The following is a 9,181-nucleotide window of genomic DNA, read 5'->3' on the forward strand; positions in this document are numbered from 1 at the left end:
AATAATAATAATAATAATAATAAAGTGGACCCTTTTTTTAAAAAAAATTACTCTCTTTTCTTTTTTTTTTGCCACGTCAGCCGTAAGGGGTGAATTTAATTCACTTGAAAGTTGTTAAGGGGGTAAATAAACGAAAGTTAAGTTTAAGTACTAAACGTAGTTTGGAGGACAAGTTCAGGGGGAGAAGATGTCTTTTCTCTAAAATTTCTCATTTGTCCGGTCCAACCTTACTACATTAAGGAGCCGTTTGATAAGGTATATTATTTTGATAATTCATGTATTAAAGTATGGTATTATTATATAATTTGGTAACAAATTTGGAGTAGTGTATAATTAATACATAGATTAGTTATACATCCTACATAGTATTATTGGGTGTATAACTAATACACCTAAATTGGTGGGATTAGTAAAATCCATGGATAAATATGACTAAAGATAAATATACCCTCAAATTTCTTTAAATCTTTTTCAATTTATTCAATGTGAGTTATTTCTTTTTAATTTATCAAGATGCTAATATCCCTCTAAATAATTTTAGTCATAAAAAAACTTTCCCATTAACTTAAAAATACTTGATGATCAAAACTCGAAAATAAATTGAATGATTTCATACAAGCTTTAATTTTGTAAATAGGATATATCACAAATAAAAATATTTTTTTTGCTTAGCTTTAACACTTTATGAAATACAATTTATGTTAACAACGATTCTATTGTCTCATTCAAAAGTTACATGTACCTCCTCTAACTTAAGAACACCACAAAGTGAAACAAAAAACAAATGATGAACAAATAAAGAGAAGCTAACACAAAAAGAAAAAACAATTCCTCCAAGAGAATGATTGAATCTTAAAATTTCAAAGTAAGCTATTAGTTATATTATTAATTTTTTTATATTTGTTAAAAAATAATAAAGTTTTGCAAAGAAAATGCACAAAGTTATAGTAGCCGTTTGGCCATGAGTATTTTTTTACTTTTTTCCAAAAAATTATTTTACTTTAGGGTGTGTTTGGTATGAAGTACAATTTCTTACTTGCTTTCTTATGTTTGGTTGGTGAGTGGAAATTTTTTTTCAAAAAATATTTTCTAGTGTTTGATTGGTGAATGAAAAAAATATTTTTCAGAAAATACATTTTAATGTTTAGCTAAAGAGTAAAAATATATTTTAGAAAAATAATTTTTGACTCTGAAAAATATATTTTTTTAGGGATTGTTCAATATGAAGGAGGAAAAATATTTTCTAGAAATAAGTTATTTTTTACTTATAATCTTGTGTTTGTTATGAAAACTGAGTAAGTATATATTTTCTAAAAGTATTTGTATATATTTAACAAAAATAATGAGAACGAATAGGATAAGAAAGGTGGGATAAGAACTTTTTTAAAATAATAATTTTTTTAGGGGAGGGGGGTTGTCAAAATAGGTAGTAGGGGTGGTGTAAGGAAAAAATCAAATTAATATTTTTTTACGGAGGGGGGAGGCGGCTAGTAGGGGGTGGGGTCGGAGTAGGGAAGTGAGGGTGGGGTTGTAAAAAAATTTAAAAAAATTAAAATAAATTTAAAAAATTTAATTTTTTAAAGTGGGGAGGGGGAGGGGAGGGGAGGAGGGAGGTTGGTTGGGGGGGGTTAAGAAAAAAGTTTGATTGTTTTTTTTTTTAAAATAAATTCTTTTTTTCTGGAGAGAGTAGGAGTTTAAGTTTTAGGGTAGGGATGATGTAAGAAAAAAAATTGAAATATATTTTTTTTGAATGGAGTTTGTTGGGGATCGGGGTAGGGTAGATAGGGTGGAGTAAGGAAATAACTAAAAATTTTGAAAAAAAAAATAAAAATTTTAATTCTATTGGAAGGAGGGGGAGGGGTTGATAGGGGTGGGGGGTCAGATAGGGGGAGTAAGAGAAAAGTTTGAAATTTTTTTTAAAAAATTAAATAGTCTTTTTGGAGAGGGAAAGGTGGGTAGGGTTTGGGTTTTGGGGTAGGGGATAATGTAAGAAAAAAATTTAAAATAGGTTTTTTGAATGGGGGTGGTGGTAGGAGATTGAGGGTCAGAGAAGGGTGGTGATTTTGAGAGTTATATGAATATTTCAATTTAAGAGTGAGGTTGAAAAATAGTTATGAAAAATGTTTTTCTTACTTTTTGAAGGAAAATCATTTTTTTTAGATTTGAAGAAAATAAGTTGATTTAAAAATCATTTTCCAAAACATTGAAGCCAACCAAATATGAAAAAATTGGAAAACACTTTTCAGAAAATACTTTCCTTCATACCAAACACATTCTAGGCCCCGTTTGGCCATGAAAATCATAATTTTCAGGAGCTGGAGCTAGAGTTGAAGTTGAAGTTGGAGTTGAAGTTGTGTTTGGCCATGAATATAAGTTAAAGTTGTTTTTGAAATTTTGTGAGAGAAGAATGAGTGAAAAAAGTGAAAACAAGTAAAACTTGTTTCATTTTTTTAAATACAATTTCAGAATTGTATTTGAAATTTTCATGATCAAACGCATCCTGTTTTCACTTTTTTCATTAAAATGAAATAATTTTTCAGAAAAAAAGAAATAATTTTCATGGCCAAACGGCTACTTAGTGAAAAAAGTGAAAATAATAGTGTTTGGTCATGAAAATTTCAAATATAATTTAAAGCTGTTTGGAAATGTGAAAACAAGAAAAACTTATTTTCACTTTTTTCACTTCTACTTTTTTCACAAAATTTCAAAAACAACTTCAATTTATATTCATGGCAAAATACAACTCCAAGTCCAACTCCAACTCCAACTTCAACTCCAACTCCAAAAAGTTGTGATTTTTATATCCAAACGGGGCTATAATATATCGAGGATATTTTTCTAAACAAATAATATTATTTTTAAAATATAATAGTAATATTATTAATTTCAATACATCAAATCAAATATTGTATAAAAAATAGAAAAAATTACAGAAACTGACAAACTTATGACCATAATTACAAGAAATAACAACACTTTTACAAAAATACATTTTATAGTGAAAGTAGCACTTTCTAACCATTAAATTTGCGTGTTTCACTCTTTCTTTCCTATTTTTACTCTATTATTTTACCTCTCTCTAATTTAACCAATTGATGGAACAATGCACACATGTGGATCAGAACTAGACTCTAGAAATAGAAGGACACAATTAGCTAATGGAATACAAAATAAATCATAAAACGATCTTTCCTAGCTCCACTGGACTACCCTAATCTTTTTAAAATTTCTGATTTACAGATTCACCTAATCCTACTTCACCTTAATTTCTTAAATACTTTCCAAGTATTCTTGCTTAGTTTATATTCTTCTTGTTTTATGGGTAAGATAAGATCATTTCGCAGTAATAATCTTTAACCAAATCACATATATCTTTTTTTTTCCCGGTAAGAGAGACCTCACTTACCTTTGTGGCTTTCTTTTGGTGATAAGGTGATAAAATTACAGTAATGTTGTAGGAAAATTCTCAGAATACAAGAGGTATGCTATCATAACATTGATTTTTTTTTGGATAAATATAATAATAATGAACGAAAACATCATTCAGGGATGAAAACAACTCTACATTCATCTCTTAATGAAATGATCAGAACAAACTAAAAATAAGATACAACAATAAGAGTCTTAGTTCAATGCTTCAACATCTTTACAGTCATGTTTTTGGGTAAAAATTTAATTCTCTTATAACTTAGGTTCGAGGTGTTTGTAAACATTATCACATTAAGTAAAGTTTAATAAGGGATATAATTGAAATAAGAAACATTCAAATTTCAGGAAAATGATATTAGCTTATAGGTTATGTGCAGTATATGCATTTTTTATATACATATGGTTATGATGGTATTTTTTTTCCAGATGATAACATATATATTTTTTTAGTATTTTTTAATATTCGTGATATTTATTATGTATTGTTTGGTTTAGTTACATGCGTATATATATATAGTTGTATTTGTTACCATTTAAGACATGCATTTACATTTTACTATTTTATATGTGTCACCTTTGTATTTCGTAAATACATATGAAGATATATAGCATAGTTGTGTTTGTTGATGTTTAACATGAATCTGATATGTATTTCGTAAATACATATCAGAGTCATATTTTATATTTTTTGTATGATAATATACATATGGATCAGGCATGTATTCTGTAAATACATATGAAGAGATATATGTATTTTTTTTTGTGATGTAATATGTATTACGTAAAAGAAAACATATGTATACTGTGTATTTTATATTATTTTTTTGTGAAAAGTACATTTAATACAAATTTATGTCATTGTTTTGTTCTATAGATGTCACATGATCATATATTCATGGCAAGAGTACTTCTAAGGTTTGCACCGCATATATGATGTCACAGAGTCAATGATATTGAAGAACTTATTAAGGCAATATTACCAAAGATGCAGTACAAGATTTTTCATCATAAGAATATTTGTGGTGTCTACATAAACAAGCAAAAATGTGTAGTTCAACAGCAACTAGACAGATGTATTATGTTACAACTGTATTATAAATTTTTTGGGGTATGTGCATGTATTTGTATTTTGTATATACAAATGCATATTCATATGTATTTTGTACGGTGCTGAATTTGTCTCTAAACTGTTCTATGTCATTCTATAGGGTAACATATGTATTTATTATTTTTACTGTTTAATATATATATTTAAGATATATAAAAGCCCCTCCAACCTTTACTTCAAATCCCAACTACACACCTATACTTTGCGGGGTTCCTATGACCCCCCCTGAACTATTTAAAATAGAAATTAAAACACCCCTAAAAGCTGGCATGGCAAGAGTGTGTTTCACTCTCTTAAAGAGAGTGAAAACAAAAATTATATATTAAAATTTTATTTTTAATATTTTTTATATAAATATTTATAATTTTAATTATTATTTTTTCTTATTCATTTTCTTTCTTCTTCTTCTTCCTCTCTTTCTCAAAACAAAAAAATCCAATAACTCATTAATGGTTTTCCTAATCTTCCTCATCTCTAATTTCATTATATTTCTCATCTTTCTTGAACACATTAATGGTGTTTTCTCATCTTTCTGATCTCCAATTTCATTATTCTTTTCATCTTTCTTGAATTCATGTGTTTCCTCATCTTCCTCATCACCAATTTCATTATCTTTCTCATCCAAGAACTCAACAATAGGCTCAAAACGTAAGGCTAAAGCCATCAATAAAGTGAAATGGAGAAAATTATACATGATTCATTATTCCAAATTATACAAGGCTAAAGGCAACAGAGTCTAGAAAAGCAAAAGTAGAAGAAGAAAGAATTGAACTTTCCACATACCAAGCACATAAACAAACATTTCCCTCTGTATTTTTTTACTCAGTATTGCAGGGGCTGTGGCATTGAAGGCATCAGTTGGCCATGAAAACCCTATAACAATTGAACCTTAACATTACTTGATTGTATTTCAAGGAAATAATTGGTAAAATCACTTAGTACAAGGGCCAAATTCTGCAACCCCTGTTGTAACTATGGTTGCGGCTATGATAGTTTCTTGCTATATAACCTCCTTTTTTTTTAATTGCAATCCAAACAAATCATCACATTTATCTATTTTAGAATAAAATCTGACATTTATTTTGGCAATTCTTGGTTTGTAGCTCACAATTACTAAATGATCAAATTTATGGGACCATAAAGCCATGCCAGTTCCCAATTCCCATTTTCTCTAAACATGGAAACAAAAGATATGTAAAGTGGTAAAGGAATGAAAAAGGAAAGAGAAATATTAAAGAAAAAAGAAAAATAATTAGTTTTTTATAAAAAAAAATTAAAAATTATGTGGTAATATTACGTGGCATTACATGGCACACGCGTGGTGCTCACTTCCCTATACATGTGTGGGTGTGAGTTTTTAAGGGGGTAAAAATTTTAATTTTAAATAGTACAGGGGGATCATAGGACCCCCGCAAAGTATAGGTGTGTAATTGAGATTTGAGGTAAAGGTTAGGGGGCTTTTGGCCATTTTGTTACAGAGATTTTTGTCTTTTTTGTTATAGAAATTTGTGTCCTATATGTGTATATATACATATGAGTCAGATATGTATTTTGTAAATACATATGCAAATATATATTTATTTTTCATACTGTAAATACACATGCAAATTTGTATGTCTATGTATTTTGTATATTTTTGAATATGTATATGTGATTTAGAAAATATAAAATAGAAACAAAAAAAATGATAAAGAAAAAAATTCAAAAAAATAGAGAAAAAAGAAAGAAAAATAAAAGGTAGAGATAGAAGAGTTAAAAAAAAATTAAAATTAAAATTAAAATAGAAAAAGAAAAAATGAAAAAAAATCCAAAAAAAACTAAAAAAGGAAAAAAAAAAAAGAGAAATAGAAACTAGAGATAGAAGTGTAAAAATAAAAGCGAAAGAAGAAACAAAAAAATAAAAATAGAAAAAAAGAAGAAGAAAATAAAAATAGGGAAAGAAAAAAAATATGAGAAAGAAAAAAATAAGAAAACGAAAAAGAAAAAAAAGGAAAAAGGAAAAAAGAAATAAAATAGAGAAAATAACGTGGAAAGAAATAAATGGAAAAGAAAAATAAATCAAAATAAAAAAAGTAAAACGATAAAAAAAAAAGATGAAAAAAACTACCAAAAAAAGTTAGAGATGTAATAGAGTGAAAGAGAGGGAAATAGTAATGATGCTTTATTTTCAAATTTTGAAGATCACGAAGATAATAATCTTCATACTTAAGTTTGATTTGGAAAAGGAATCTACTAGCTTTAATAAGAGTAATTTGTGGAAAAAGAATTTACTGTCTTAAATAAGAGTAATTTATAAAAAAAGAAATTTACTACTTTAAATACATGGGGTAATTATTTCTTATTTAACTCAACTGATTTGAGGATAAGAAGGAACTATAATTTTGTTTGTATATGTATTTATATAGAATATTTTATCTAAAATACAAAATACAATTTGCTATTATTCGTAATTATGAAATAGTTGCTATTAAAATCTTAATTATGGACATACTGGAGAGAATTGAAAGAAAGGTATCTTTTAAGTCTTGAATGAAGGATTGGTGACATTGATTAACTTAAAGGGTCAAACATAATTAGAAAACTTGATTAAGTTAATTATGGACTTGGTTAATATTTTCAAAACTTTCTAATCTTTTCAAAAATACAAATCAACCCAACCCATACCCCTCTTTAATCGAAATCAACTGTCTATCTTATCTCGACAGTTTCTCCCAACCAACAGTTCTACAAATTTCTCCTTTCAATCCCCGGAGATTTCAACCCCCGACGATAAATAGTTGAGCTTCGAGTTTCTTTTCGATTTCAATTGTCAATCAACGTGACAGCCTTGCTCTCCGGCCACAACAGATTTGAATTCTTCATCATTCATTTTCTTCTTTCACAGTTAAAAAAATTATGGCTTTTTTAGTTTTGAAGAAAACGAGGAACTTGAGCCAAGTTCTCTTATAACATTGGTTAACAATTTCAATATTTGTTTCTTTAATTTGAAATACAGTCTGAATAAAACCCTAATTTATGATATTTCTCCTCTTCTTTTTTCGAAGTGAATTATGATTTTTTGTTGTTTGTTACATTTTTTTGAAGTTTGATTTTTGTTGTTTGTGTTTATACAAACAAAACAATGATGTTGGTGTTTTTCGTGTTGCGCCCATTGCTGGGTTGATTTGTTCTTGTTCTTGGTAAAAATGGTGATATTACTGTTGAACAAAATTGTGCTACTATTTTTTTCTCCAACAAATTATCCATCTGGTGCAACAGATTAACCATCTGATGCAACAAATTAACCATATAATGCAATATATTAACCATATGATGCAGCTGTCCATATGTTATAATAGATTAACCATCCGATGCAACAAATTTACTATCAGATGCAACAGAGGAACCATCGATTAAAAATCGGACGCAATAGATATCCATTTGATGCAATGGAGGAACCATCAAATTGAAGATCTGATGCAACATATGAACCTCCTGTTGGATAAAATCCTATCAACTATTCCAACAGGACATGTCCAAATACTTGATTTTTCTAACTGATCATTCATCTATTGCGATAGATAACCCATCTGTTGGAAGAAATCTAAACAATATTGACTGTTGATAACTATTCCAATAGATCACTTATATGTTGTAACAGATGTGTGATCTATTGCAAAGACTATTCATCTGTCTCAACAGATGAGTGATATGTTTGTATTGTCGCAACAGATTACTCAGTCATTGCTACAACATTGATAACTATTCCAACATTTTACTCATATATTACAACAGATGTGTGATCCATTGCACAAACCATTCATCTATCAAAACAGATGAGTGATATATTTTAAATTATCACAACAGATTACTCAGATATTTCTACAACATTAATAATTGTTTCAATAGATCACTCATATATTGCAAAAGATGTGTGATCTGTTGTACCGACTATTTATTTTTCTCAATAGATGAGTGATATATTTTGTATTGTTGCAACAGATTACCCATCCGTTGCAATAGGTTAGTTATTTGGTCCAATAGATAACCTACTTGGTGCAACAGATGTGTGATTTATTGCAATTATTATTTTACTATTTTGCATGTTAGATTTACTATTATCCTTTTTAACGATGCATTAATCAACTATAATATATTTTTTTATGTTCCTGCTAATTTTAGATAATATGGCTCCCAAAATAACAGAAACTGAATCAAGTCCAAGTAAAGAGACAAGTGAAGCAGCTAGGCTATGTCCACCACTCTATGACCTTACTTTACAAGCGTTATCTCAATCAAGAGCAGAATATGATGGACACTGGGAGGTGGAATGTTTCAAAAGAGATGATCCAAATGCTAATAGCCCTTCCACTGAAGAGTTGGTCAAAACCTTCAGCATTGATTGTTATCCTGTGAGAATGCAGTGTGATGGTGCCACAAATTTAATGGGTGATTTCGTGGTTAAGTCGGCCATGGAAAATCTTTTGACGCCTTTAGAAAAATACTTCGAGAATAAAAATTGGATGCTTATTTCAGGAACAACTGCTTTGGAAAATATATTGATTTGTCGGAGGACAATAGTGCTTGGTTTCAAATGAAAATAGTATATGAACTTCTCAAGCGTAGGTTTATGTATGAAAACAAAGATAAGTTGGATGAGGTGTG

The 9,181-nt window shown here is 28.6% G+C and overlaps 1 long non-coding RNA gene across 1 annotated transcript in view; it reads left to right on the forward strand.

The window, feature by feature from the left end:
• Positions 1–4,657, forward strand: part of LOC124891408 — a 9,476-nt gene extending 4,819 nt beyond the window's left edge. Inside the window, exon 2 of the long non-coding RNA XR_007049684.1 lies at positions 4,304–4,657. This is a non-coding gene — a long non-coding RNA (uncharacterized LOC124891408). The remainder of the gene's footprint in view (positions 1–4,303) is intronic.
• The last annotated feature ends 4,524 nt before the right edge of the window (positions 4,658–9,181 follow it).

This window comes from Capsicum annuum, chromosome 1, assembly GCF_002878395.1.
Source record: "Capsicum annuum cultivar UCD-10X-F1 chromosome 1, UCD10Xv1.1, whole genome shotgun sequence".
NCBI classification, from domain to species: domain Eukaryota; kingdom Viridiplantae; phylum Streptophyta; class Magnoliopsida; order Solanales; family Solanaceae; genus Capsicum; species Capsicum annuum.